This window comes from Eubalaena glacialis, chromosome 13 (genome assembly GCF_028564815.1).
Source record: "Eubalaena glacialis isolate mEubGla1 chromosome 13, mEubGla1.1.hap2.+ XY, whole genome shotgun sequence".
Classification (NCBI taxonomy): domain Eukaryota; kingdom Metazoa; phylum Chordata; class Mammalia; order Artiodactyla; family Balaenidae; genus Eubalaena; species Eubalaena glacialis.
This window is the reverse complement of record NC_083728.1, coordinates 54,509,452-54,522,930: the sequence shown is the minus strand read 5'-3', so window position 1 is coordinate 54,522,930 and position 13,479 is coordinate 54,509,452.

Sequence of the window (13,479 nt, the reverse complement as noted above, 5' to 3'; positions counted from 1 at the left end):
GGTAGTTAACTTCTTCAACCTGGTGTGGGTTTCAGTATCTATAAGACAGCTCACAGGACATGGCTCAGAATATTATCTATAGCCCTCGAGGAGGAACTAAAGGTCCTTGACTTTGTTTAATGGCTAAACTATTATTATTTTTTCCTGTTTGACTGCTTTCCTTTGTTTCTATATTTTCTCATTTCTCTGATTAAATTTATTCTTTGGCTAAGGTTTTCTACGGACAAGAGGCAGGTGAAGGACACGGGGGGGGGGGGGGTGGGTGTAGGGAGGTTCTGTCCTGGAAAGGCCCCATAGGGTCCTGTTCCATTTCAGGAGTGGGTCTTAATCACCTCTGTCCCTGTTTCCCTTCCCTCCAGGCTAACACAGAGCAGGGTGCCCACTGGATGTGCCTTCCATGAAGGCCAGCCTGCCTCTGTACAGCACAGGGTGATGGGTAAGAGCACAAGCTGCCTGCCTTCCAAGTCCTGACGCTCTCACTTACCACTGTATGACCTTGGGCCAGTTACCTAACCTCTCTGTACCAAACCAGGGAGGATAATATTACTTGCCTTACAGGATCACTGTGATAATTAAGTGCATCAGTATTTATGAAGCTCTTCCAAATGTCTGGGGCATAGTGAGGCTGTTTAAGTGTTTGTTAAACGAAGACATGAAAAAAAAAAAGATATTTTCCACCTGAGCAGCTGAGGGCAAGGTCTAGCCCTGTTTTTTGACCACCATCTCCTGAGTCAGGAGTCAGCAAATTATAGCCTCCCTGCCACCAGGTCTTGCAAGTAAAGTTTGGCGCACAGCCATGCTTTCTGGTTTGTGTGTTGTCTAAGGCTCGTTCACGCTGCGATGGCAGAGTTGAGTAGTTGCAACAGAGACCATTTACCCTCCGGCCTTTTCCAGAGTGAGCTTACTGACCCCTGCCCTGAGTCTTCTAAACCCACCATCAACCATGGTCTGCTGCAGCTTCAATGCGAACTGCTCTGACCTGGGAAAAAGTGGCTTCTGTGGATGTTGCACGTTTAAATGCCTCAGCTGTCCTCTCTGCGCAAACCCCCTTGACCCCCAAGGGTTTCCTTGGCCTTTATCCTGGTCCTCAAGAGCCCCTCCAGAGGCTCAGAGGTGGCTGGTGGGTGGGTTTGAACTGTCATCTCTGAGTGGGGACAGGTGAGGAGAGAGGTGCAGACATGCCCTCGGGGATTAAAGTTCCACCCAGAGAGACAGCGGCTCCCTCCTGCCACAAGGGCCACAGTCCTGTTTAAGGTAGGCTGTTAAGTGTTGGCCTCAGGGCCAACTCTGGCGAGCTTGCATTCCTCCGGCACTTTCCACCAAGCTTGCGTTGCAGATTACTCAGGAAGGCGCCAGAGAGTAGATTGTGAGATGCAATTTATTATGTAAATCTGGAGCTAGTCTTCGTAGGCCATGGGTTTACTGGGGCATCGCTCTGGGCCTTGCAGATACTCCCGTTACTCCGGGCAACAGACCCACCCACCATTCACAATCTTCATTTCCTGGGTCCTATTGCCAACAGGAAAACAAAACCGAACCAAAAAAACCAGCATGAAGGCAGAACTTACTTGAGGGGAGGCGTGCAGGGGGAAAAGGACAGCAGACCTTAGCATTTCAGTAGGAAAAATCCGCTCAGATACCCCTGGGGGGTGGGAGTGTACATTGGAGCCACCTTTCGGGAAGGCAAATTGCAGTATGTACCAAGAGCTTGAAAATAGTCCCAGCCTTTGACCAAATCTACCCTCTGGGAGTCACCTGTTACCACAACCATGGCGTGTAGCAAACCACCCCCAAACGCTGATTTACAATCATAAACAATTTTCTTGCACACGAGTGTCAAGAGCTGTGAAGGGTCTCAGATGTTATCCTATTTCCAAGTTACCAAGTGAGCTGGCCTGTTTCACGGGGGCTGGTAGGAGACGTGAGTCTTCTGGGTCAAAGGTGAGGGGTGGTTTGTTCACCTCAGCCATGGCAGTCACCAGGGCTTCAGCATTTGCCCCAGTTCTTCAGGTTCTGATTCTCACACGGCAGCGCAGTTAGGACAGGGGACACCTGCACACGGTGGGTGACACAAAAACACACAAACATCGATTCAAGGTGGGTTGTAGACATAAATGTAAAAGGCAAAACAATAAAGCTTCCAGAAGAGCATCTTGAGATAGACAAAGAACATTAGCCATTTGGCCTTGATTCCCAGTCCAGGCGGCTCTTGGCGAGGCCAGGCCAGGCCAGACCACCTCCGGGCCACTGGGTCTGCTCATTCCTCCACCCGTTCGTTCATCACAAGTTTTCTGAGAGGCAACCCTGGACAAGGCCAACACACAGCAGTAAAACAAAAAAACAAAAACATTAACCATGAAGGAAAAATTGATCAACTGGACTTTATTAAGAATTTATTTCATGTAGCTTGATGATGTTTCCAACTTTGCTGGTGGGGCCCAGGGATTCTGAGTTATTTCAGAAGATGAAGAAAGAGAGAGAGGCCGCTTGAGAAAATTAACAAGGTGATCCCGGCAGCACCCTTGGCGCGCCCAGCTTCCTGGCTGCTGTCTGGGGCTCTCCCCTCCACTGCCGGGTGCACAGCGTGGGGGCCTGAGACCTGGCTCTGTTACTTACTGGTCATTTACTAGCATGTCACCCTGGAGAGTTACTTCACTTGGCGCACGGCAGTGATGGGAGATGGAGGGCCGGCACTGGTGCTGGCAGCCACCCCAGCAGAGCCCTGCGCACTGGCTGTTCACATCTGCCAGCAGAAGCCATTGATGGACTCCATGACCGCAGTGCCACCACCCAGAGGCTGACACAACCATCTGAAAATGGAACGAGTCAAAATGACTCAGTCTGCAAATGCTTTATTCAAAGCCAAGTTTTTAAACCAAAGCATAAACCATGGCAAGTAGGAGTATTAATTCAAAGGAACAAAAAGAAAAGCTCAACCTTTATGTACTTATTTAGAATCACCTACCAATGTAAAAGCAAGACCTAACTCTGCCGTCTACTAGAGGTAAATTGAAGTGTAATCAACCCGCATGGCTGGATGTCCTCACCTGATGAAGAGTATCCTTGGGTGGCTGGGTCCTGTCAACTGAAGAACAAGTTATCAAAATAGAGCAGATCTCTCTAAAAGCAGCAGGATTCAAGGGGAAGGGACAAAGACCTTAAGAGAGTCAAAGATTTGTGCCATTTAAAAAAACTGCCACAAAGGATAAAACTACCTATCTTACAGGCTGGTGATGAGGATTAGTGTTGAACATAATGCAGGTATTAGGCACGTGAATGCATAGTCACTAGTATTATTATGGCTGTTAAGTAGTGAATGATTTGAATGTACCATCTGGTCAGTTCTTTTAACTGTGACCATCAGAACTACAGTATCATGTAGCTTTTCTGCATGAGGTGTTCTGAAGCTGACTGTCTTGGGTCAGAAGCAGACTGTGGGCTGAGGACTTGAGTGTTAGTGGTTTATTAAGGATGCGCTTCCTGGGAAGACTGATGTGGGAGTAAGGGAAGCAGAACCGAGAGGGGTAAGCAGCTCTGTGCTTTCAAGTTAAGTTCTGTGGCTTCATCCTGGGGGCTCAGGAGTGTAAGTTATGCCTCGGAGTTTCCCTGACCTGAGACAAAGGAATTCTGGCATCCTCCAGACGTTGTCTGGAGGGCTGCGCTCGGGGGAGAGTATTAACTCCCAGATGCTTCTACCAACACTTTACCAGCTTTTTACCAAGAACACTGCTCTATTGAAGAGTATCGCTGTGAATCATGGAAGCACATTCAAGGGGTGATAGCCAAACAGTTAAAGGGATGCAGAGGGGTCTGGGCAGAGCCCTGACAGGCTCTACTATGCTTACTAATCCCTATTAGGCTGAAGAGACATCAGCAAAGGGTCTCCTTTCATGCTGGTTAGGAGAGGAACCAACATCTGTTCAAAGGCCACCATGTGTGAGGCCCCACAAGAGAGCATTTAAAAAACATTGAAGTCGGGGGCTTCCCTGGTGGCACAGTGGTTAAGAATCTGCCTGCCAGTGCAGGGGACATGGGTTCGAGCCCTGGTCCGGGAAGATCGCACATGCCGCGGAGCAACTAAGCCCGTGCGCCACAACTACTGAGCCTGTGCTCTAGAGCCCGCGAGCCACAATTACTGAAGCCCATGCACCTACAGCCCGTGCTCCGCAACAAGAGAAGCTACTGCAATGAGAAGCCCGTGCACCACAATGAAGAGTAGCCCCCCGCTCGCCGCAGCTAGAGAAAGCCCGCGTGCAGCAACAAAGACCCAACGCAGCCAAAAATAAATAAATAAATAAATTTATTTTTAAAAAAAGATTATAGAGAGGTAAAGAAACACAAGAGTTCTACTCCTTAAAAAAAGAAAAAAAATTAATACTTTGCAGCAACCTCTCTCAATGCTGGGAAAATAGTATCTATACCAAAAGCCTTAGGTTTAAGTCAATTCTAAACCTGGCCTAGGAATTCCTGTCGTTGCTATGGGACTTCCTATCAGTCAACAGGACCAAAATAAAATCAGTTTCAGGAATCTAGAAAGCAGGTGGTGTCTCTGCATCAGCCTGGTTTTATGCCCTCTCTGAGCCCAAGGCTGACTCATGGAGAGGGTTCTCGAATCTCAGTCTTCTGTTTTATAACCTGCTTTGCTTTTTCTTGAACACCCCCTGGCTTCTCTGCCGGTCCCCATGGAAAGCATGCCCAGGGGTGCCCTGTCTCATGCTGGGACAAGCTGACAGTGCGTGGAGGCAGAGCCGCAGGCTGAGGAGCCTCGGGACTGGGATTAAGCCAGCCTCTCACTTCTTCACCCCTGCCTGCAAAATAAGAAAACCTCTGAGCTGAAGGGTGGCAGGTCCCCACTGAGGGTGATGATTCTTGGGTCATCTATGTTTTTCTTGGCTGGAGGCCAGAACCAACATAACCCAGGGAACATTTGCAGAGAAAAATCCTTATGTTTGCTTACTTTGCTTTCTTGCTCTTTCTCGTCAAAATTTAAACAGTGCTGAGGCTGAGAATGAGCAGATTCAGGAAAAAATGGCAATAACAACAGTAACAACCTGGAAAGTGAGCTGGCGAGGCCTGTTGGCTGGGCCGGCAGACTCGGAGGCCCTCCGGAGGTGGTGACTTTTTGACTTTCACTTGAATCCCTGCCATGTTCTGCCATCTTTTCCCTTACCTTTCCCATCCTAGGTTCTGCAGTTAAGGTCCAGAATTGAGCGCTGTTCAGAGCATGAGACCTGGGGTGAGCAGAGATGCAATGCAACCATTTTCTCCAGTGTCCTAAGGAAGAGAAACACAAATTCAGCCAAGTGGATAAGTCTTCTGAGGCTAAGAAAGAAAAATGCATGTGTGGAGCTTGCATTCTCAGAGATATTGTTATGACCTACTATGTGCCATGTACTGTTCTAGAAATTACTTAAATGAACAAAACCATAGTATCTAAACTAATTACACAGTTTCTAAATGGCGGTGATATAGAGGTCTGGGATATTACTTTAGTCCTATCATGCAGATATCAATAATTATATTTTGTTTTATTCATGATTAGATAGCAATATCATTTATGCTTCTATTCTAGGACTAGGACAGGAAAAATGCAAGATGAGCCTGAAGTATCTTTTTTTTTTTAAGTTGAAGTATTGTTGATTTACAATATTATCTGTTTCAGGTGTACAGCATAGTGATTCACAGTTTTTAAAAGTTATACTCCATTTATAGTTATTATAAAATATTGGCTATGTTCCCTGTTCTGTGCAATATATCCTTGTAGCTTATTTATTTTATATATAATAGTTTGTACCTCATAATCCCCTATCCCTATCTTGCCCCTCCCCCTTCCCTCTCCCCACTGGTAACCACTAGTTTGTTCTCTATATCTGTGAGTCTGTTTCTTTTTTGTTATATTCACTAGTTTGTTTTATTTTTTAGATTCCAAGTATAAGTGATATCATACAGTATTTGTCTTTCTCTGTCTGACTTATTTCACTTAGCGTAATATCCTCCGAGTCCATCCATGTTGCTGCAAATGGCAATATTTCATTCTTTTTTTGTGGCTGAGTAGTATTCTATTGTATGTATACACCACATATTCTTTATCCATTCATCTGTCGACGGACACTTAGGTTGCTTCCATATATTGGCAATTGTGAATAGTGCTGCTGTGAAGAGCCTGAAGCACCTTGTGGTGCCAGTAAGTAAGGAAGTATTTGAAAAGGGTGGGGACGTGTCAGTGGCTGACAGAGCTCCTAATCGCCAAAGCTGGAACAATTGAAGCAATGAAATAAATAACAATAATGTTGGATTATAACCCATAGAATAAAAAAATCCATAAGCACTATTGGTGTAAGTAAATAAAAGTTAAAGAATCAATCAATAAATAAGGGAGAAAGGACAGCTCTTCCTTATAGGAGAATTCTAATTAATAAATGTAGAAAGAAAAAGGGAAACAGAAAATCTCCTTGAGAAAACAAATCTAATAATTGTCAGATTCACTGATGAATCCTAAAGTCAGCAAAAGTTTGAGGAAAAACAGGATATTTGCAATCTCAAGTATCTCCCCCAAGCTATTTATTAATTACAAAGAGAAAAACAGTAACTTTATGGTACACAAATCCAGGACACAGCACCATAACTAAGTGACCAAAGGCAACATCACTATAAAAAGATATGTCAACACGTTGCTCCCCTGACAGGATACACTGAGGAGGGCACAGTGCCTCAGGGTTCCTGCCCAAACACTTCACCTGCATCTGATGCTGAGACAAACCCAAACTGAGGGATATTCTACTATATAACTGACCAGTACTTTTCAATAATGCCCAAGTCATGAAAGACAAGGGAAGGGACTTCCCTGGTGTTGCAGTGGTTAAGAATCCACCCGCCAATGCAAGGGACACGGGTTCGATCCCTGGTCCGGGAAGATCCTACATGCCGCGGAGCAACTAAGCCCGTGCGCCACAACTACTGAGCCTGCACTCTAGAGCTTGCGAGCCACAACTACTGAGCCCGCGCACCACAACTACTGAAGACTGCGCACCTAGAGCCGCTGCTCCACAACAAGAGAAGCCACTGCAGTGAGAAGCCCGTGCACCACAACGAAGAGTAGCCCCTGCTTGCTGCAACTAGAGAAAGCCCACACGCAGCAACGAAGACCCAACGCAGCCAAAAATAAATTAAAAAAAAAAAAAAAAGACAAGGGAAGACAGGAATGGTCACAGATTCAAGGAGATTAAGGATATGTGACATCCAAATGCAGTAGTGGGAAAACTGCTGAAGTCCAAATAAAGTCTGCAGATTGGTTAATAGTATTGTACCCATGACAACTTCTTAATTTTATACGGTTATGTTAGATAGTAACTTTAGGAGAATCTGGGTAAAGGATAAGTAATAAACTCTTCTCTAAGTCTAAAAAAATTTGTTAAAGGACAGAATACATTTGAAAGTAGGTCTATTTTATGTCTCATAGAAAAAGATTTAGCGGGAATTCCCCGGCAGTGGCTAGGACTCCATGCTTGCACTGCACGGGGCACGGGTTCCATCCCTAGTCGGGGAACTAAGATCCCGCAAGCCACGCATCGTGGCCAAAAAAAAAGAAAAAGAAAAAAGAAAGAAAAAGATTTACCTTTAGGTTCAGAATGGCCTGGTTTTACAAAGCACCTGTTTGTCATGGACTTAGGGTCGTTGAGAGAGGCAAACTTGTGTGTCTGTGGAGAAAGAGCCAAAAACCAACAGTCAGGGTAGCTGAGACTTTCCTCTTGCTTTGACCCTTGCTGACGGTATTTCCAGGTCGTTTTGGTTTTCCAGATTTGTACAAATGAACCCCTGGCTCAAAAGTATTACAAATAATTACAATTCTTTGCATGAGGTAATGTGGCTTATACAGTACCTTGTTCTTAAAAAAAAAAAGCCGTACAGAAACCACTTGGTGTGCATTTTGTTTACCCAAAATCGGATGTCATGTTGACCCTATAATTTCTGGCCTCACATTGGCGCATTAAAGTCCTCAGACCACATCCAGAAAAACCACATCCCTCAACACAATGCTTCGGTTACGTGGACCCAACTGATGGAAAGGAAAATAGAGAACAAGGGAGTTTTCCCTACTAACTAAACAATTAGGCCCTTCTGAGAGAAAAACATCAAATTTCAAGTAACCAGAAAGTTTCACAGGTCATTGTGGTTATGAAAATCACTGTAGCCAACAATTAGCAGAAAATTTGGATGGTGCCTTTTGTACCATCAATGAAACAACTGAAAAGAGTGGAATATTCCCCTTTTCTACCTTTTGTAAGCTTTTCAAAGAAACATTTATTTTTAAGGAAATTGTGTTTTTAACAAAGGCTCTGTGTGTTCTTTATTGGTCTATGAATAATAACACTGGTCAAGTAGGGAAAAAGTGGCTCCAGGCAGGGCCACCACGAACAGTTGTGCATGTTGTGTACTGCAAAAAAAAGGCACCCCGATGAAGGGCTAGTGGGGCTGAAACCCATCCTTCTCTCTGCCCTCCAAGCTGCATGCCTGTAAGGTCACATCTACCCAGAGGAATGGTTGCCTTATTCTAATTACACAAAGGTGCTGAGCAGGCTAGTATTGGCTCTAGCAGTAGGTGTGGTATGACCGGTGTGGGGAGCAGATTGGGAAATGCAAGTTTGGTGTGGCAGGAGGAATTTTGTTGGATCTATGACTAGATCTTAACTATTTTACTGTTTTATGGCAAATATTTCTTTCTAAACCCAGTGTTTTTATTGAAAAGGTAAGACTCTCTGCTATCCCGGAAACCTACCATATTCCTCATATAGCCTTCAGAAATTTCCTACACACACACACATACACACATACAAATTTACACAAATGACAGCTTATTATTATATCCTTTGCTTTTTTTTTTTTAATTAATTTATTTATTTTTGGCTGTGTTGGGTCTTCGTTGCTACGAGCAGGGGTTGCTGTTTGTTGCAGTGCACGAGCTTCTCATTGCGGTGGCTTCTCTTGTTGCGGAGCACGGGCTCTAGGCGCCCGGGCTCAGTAGTTGTGGCTCGCGGGCTCTAGAGCGCAGGCTCAGTAGTCATGGCGCACGGGCTTAGTTGCTCCACGGCATGTGGGATCTTCCCAGACCAGAGCTTGAACCCGTGTCCCCTGCATTGGCAGGCGGATTCTTAACCACTGTGCCACCAGGGAAGTCCTCCTTTGCTTTTTAAAAACATTAAATAATATTCTTTTTATTATTCTGAAAAAATATACATAATATAAAATTTACCATTTTAACCATTTTTAAGTGTACAGTTCAGTGGCCTTAAGTACATTCACATTGTTGTACAGCCATAACCACTATTTTTTTTTGGCCATGCTGCAAGCCTTGTGGGATCTTAGTTCCCCGACTAGGGATTGAACCTGGGCCCCTGCAGTGAAAACACCAAGTCCTAACCACTGGACCGCCAGGGAATTCCCATAACCACTATTTATGTTCAGAATTCTTTCATCACCCCAAACTGAAACTCTACCCATTAAACAGTAACTCCCTATACCCCTTCCCCCAGCCCCTGGCAACCACCATTCTACTTTGTGTCTCTATGAATTTGACTATTTCAGGTACCTCATATAAGTGAAATCATACAATATTTGTCCTTCTGCATCTGTCTCATTTCACTTCAAATAATGTCTTCAAGTTTCATTCAAATAATGTCTTCTATATTATAGTGTATATTAGAACATCATTTCTTTTTCAAGCTGAATAATATTCCATTGTATGTATATACCACATCTTGTTTATCCATTCATCTGTCAATGGACACTTGGTTTGCTTTCAACCTTTTGGCTACTGTGGATAATACTGCTACGAACTTGGGTGTACAAAAATCTCTCCAACACCCTGTTTTTGTTCTTTTGGATATATACCCAGAAGTGGAATTGTTGAATCATACAGTAATTTTATTTTTAAGTTTTTGAGGAACCACCATACTGTTTTCCAGAACAGCTGCACCATTTTACATTCCCACCAACAGTGCCCAAGTGTACCAATTTCTCCACATCCTCACCAACACTTATTATTTTCTGTTTTTTTGGTAGTAGTCATCCTTATTGGTGTGAAGTTGTATTTCATTGTAGTTTTGATTTGCATTTCCCTAATGATTAGTGGTGTCGAGCATTTTTTCTGTGCTTATTGGCCATTTGTGTATCTTCCTTGTTGAAATGTTTTCCCACTACCATTTGTTGAAAAGACTGTCTTTCCCCATTGTATGGTGTTGGCACCCTTGTGAAAAATCATTTGACCCTATATATGAGGTTTATTTCTGAGCTCTCTATTTTATTGCAGTGGTCTGTATGTCTGTCTTTATGCCAATATCACATCATTTGGATTACTGTAGCTTTTGTAGTAAGTTTCAAAACCATAAAGTATGAGTCCTCCAACTTTGTTTTTTTTTCCTCAAGATTGTTTTAGCTATTTGGGGTCCCTTGAGAGTCTACATGAATTTAAGGATGGATTTTTCTATTTCTGCAAAAAATGTCATTGGGATTTTGATAGGGATTACATGGACTCTGTAGATCACTTTGGGTAATATGAACATCTTAATGATATTAAGTCTTCCAATCCATGAACATGAAACGTCTTTCCATTTATCTGTGTCTTCTTTAGTTTCTTTCAGCAATGTTTTATGCTTTTCAGTATGTAAGTCTTTCACCTAAGACTAAGTTAATTCCTAAGTATTTTATTTTAAACTACTTAAAATACTTAATTCCTAAGTATTTTATTTTTAAAATATTCCTAAGTATTTTATTCTTTTTGATGCTACTGTAAATGAAATCATTCTCTTAATTTCCTTTTCACATTGTTCATTGTTAGTGTATAGAAACACAACTGATATTTGTGTGCTGATGTTGTATCCTGCTTTTTAAAAAGTATGCATTGGGGCTTTTTCACACATTTAATATTTAGACATACCTCATCATACTCTGGATAGCATTTCATTGTGTGGATATTCTAGACCTGAGACCAAAGCGACCTATTTTCATACTTGATCTGAGAATAGTTTTAAAGTAGTACCCACATAATAAACTCTATGTTGCCTCTATAGCCTAAAATACTATCTAGCCCTTTAAGAAAAAGTTTGTCAATCCCCATTCTAGAACACGCTTGGCCAGACTCCCGTTGAAAGGCCATTTGAATTGTTTCCAATTCAATGCTATTTTAAACAATTCTCATTTATTGAATTTTGCCCTCAGGTATATCTGTCTATAGGTAAATCCCTGGTAGAGGAAGAATTGCTAGATGAAGAGCTACATGCATTTTAGTTTTTCACAGTTAACACCAAAGGGCCCTAGAGAGCAATCAGAACCATTTACCTCTCCTCATCAGTGCCTCTTTCCCTGCATGCTTACAATGTGAATTATCCATCTTTTTAATTTTTATTGTCTCATTGGAATTTCCATTTCTTTCATTGTAAGAAAGGTTGAGCACCTTTTCATTTATAAATTACCTACTCTTGTCTTTTGTTCCCTTTTCTTTTGGATGTTGGATTATCAATATTTACCAGCTCTTTTTGTTTTTAAATAACAGTTCTTTCAATATTAAGGCAATTGGGCCTTTTGTCGTATGAGAAGCGAATATTTTTTCCAAGTTTGTCATTTTAAAAAACTTCTAAAATAAGTATTTTTCCCTAAATAAACTTTTTTCCTTAGAGTATTAATCTTCTTTTTTTTATTTTTTAACTTTTTTATTTCACTTATTTTTGGCTGTGTTGGGTCTTTGTTGCTGCTCACGGGCTTTCTCTAGTTGTGGGGAGCGGGGGCTACTCTTCGTTGCAGTACGCGGGCTTCTCATTGCAGTGGCTTCTCTTGTTGTGGAGCACAGGCTCTAAGGCGCGCGGGCTCAGTAGTTGTGGTGCATGGGTTCTAGAGCACAGGCTCAGTAGTTGTGGCCCATGGGCTTAGTGCTCCGCTGCATGTGGGATCTTCCCGGACCAGGAGTTGAACCCGTGTTCCCTGCATTGGCAGATGGATTCTTAACCACTGTGCCACCAGGGATGTCCCAATCTACTTTTTTTTAAAGTATAGTTGATGTACAGTATTATATAAGTTACAGGTGCACAATATAGTGACTCACAATTTTTAAAGCTTATACTCCATTTATAGTTATTATAAAATATTGGCTATATTCCCCATACTATACAATGTATTCTTATAGCTCATTTTATGCATAATAGTTTGTACCTATTTAATCTTCTATAAATAAACTTTATATGTACATAAACATAGCAGTTTTTTCCTTTATGGCTTCTGGGTTTTATGTCTTATTTAGAAAGAGCTTCCCTACTTGGAGATGATTTCTTTAAAAAAAAACAACCTTAACTTCTCGTACTTTTATGTTTTTAAAAGTACTTTCATCCATCTGGAATTGACTTTGGTGTAAGGAGTAAGGTATGGCTCCAGCTGGCACTCAGCTGTCCCAAAGTCATTTATTGAATAATCCATCTTTTTTTCACTGCTTTGAAATGCCATCTTTCCATATGTATTTGGGTCTATTTCTGGGTTCTATTATTTGTCCCACTGATCTAGCTGGTACATTCATATACTATTTCAAGCTCCTTTAATTAAGTATGGTTTTATAATACCTTTTATTATTTAGAAGGAATAGTCTCCCCATATTGGCCTTCTTTAGTAGAGTTTTCTTGGCTATTCTTGCATGTTTTACTTTTCATATGAACCTTAGAATCAGCTTGTCTAATTAGAAAGTAGATATTTTCATTGAGATTGCATTTTTAGATAAGTTTAGGGAGAAAAAATACAATATCACTTCTTCCTATTCGAAAATAGGGTATGTCTTGCTATTTATTCAGTTGTTTTTTATTCAAGTTTTGCTAGAGCTTTGGCTCATTTAATTCATTTTAATTGAGTTTATTCCTAGATATTCTGTCTTTTGTGGGTATTGTAAGTGGGGTTTTTCTTTTATTGTATTTTCTAACAGGTTCTTTGCACATCAAAAAGCGATTGCTTTTTGTATGTTAAATTTATAATTAGTCACATTACTGAATTTTCTCATTATTTCTACTCATCTTTCAGTTGATTCTCCTGGGTTCCCAGATACACAATCATATCACCTACAAATAACGATACTTTCTCCTAAGAGTTAATTACACATTTACTTTTACTGCAGGATTTTCTTACAGGGCTGGGCAAGGATCTTCCAGTTCTCCTGTCCTCGAAGGCTGTGTCTACAGCCGGGACATGCCAGCTCCGGATGCTCTGCTCTCTACCCTCAGCCCCAGTGGCTGATTTCCCACCAGCATAAAACTTAACAGAGAAGAGCTCTAAGCAGAGGAGAGACAGGTTCGAATCTGGAACTAAGAAAACCACCTGGCATCTTCCAGAATGACCCTCCTCTCTGTGCCCTTGGCAACATTTTCCAAACCTCTGTTGAAAATAAAGATGATTCAGATCACTCAAGTCATACCAGGCCTCAGCTGGGTTTTTCAAATACTGGAATTATTT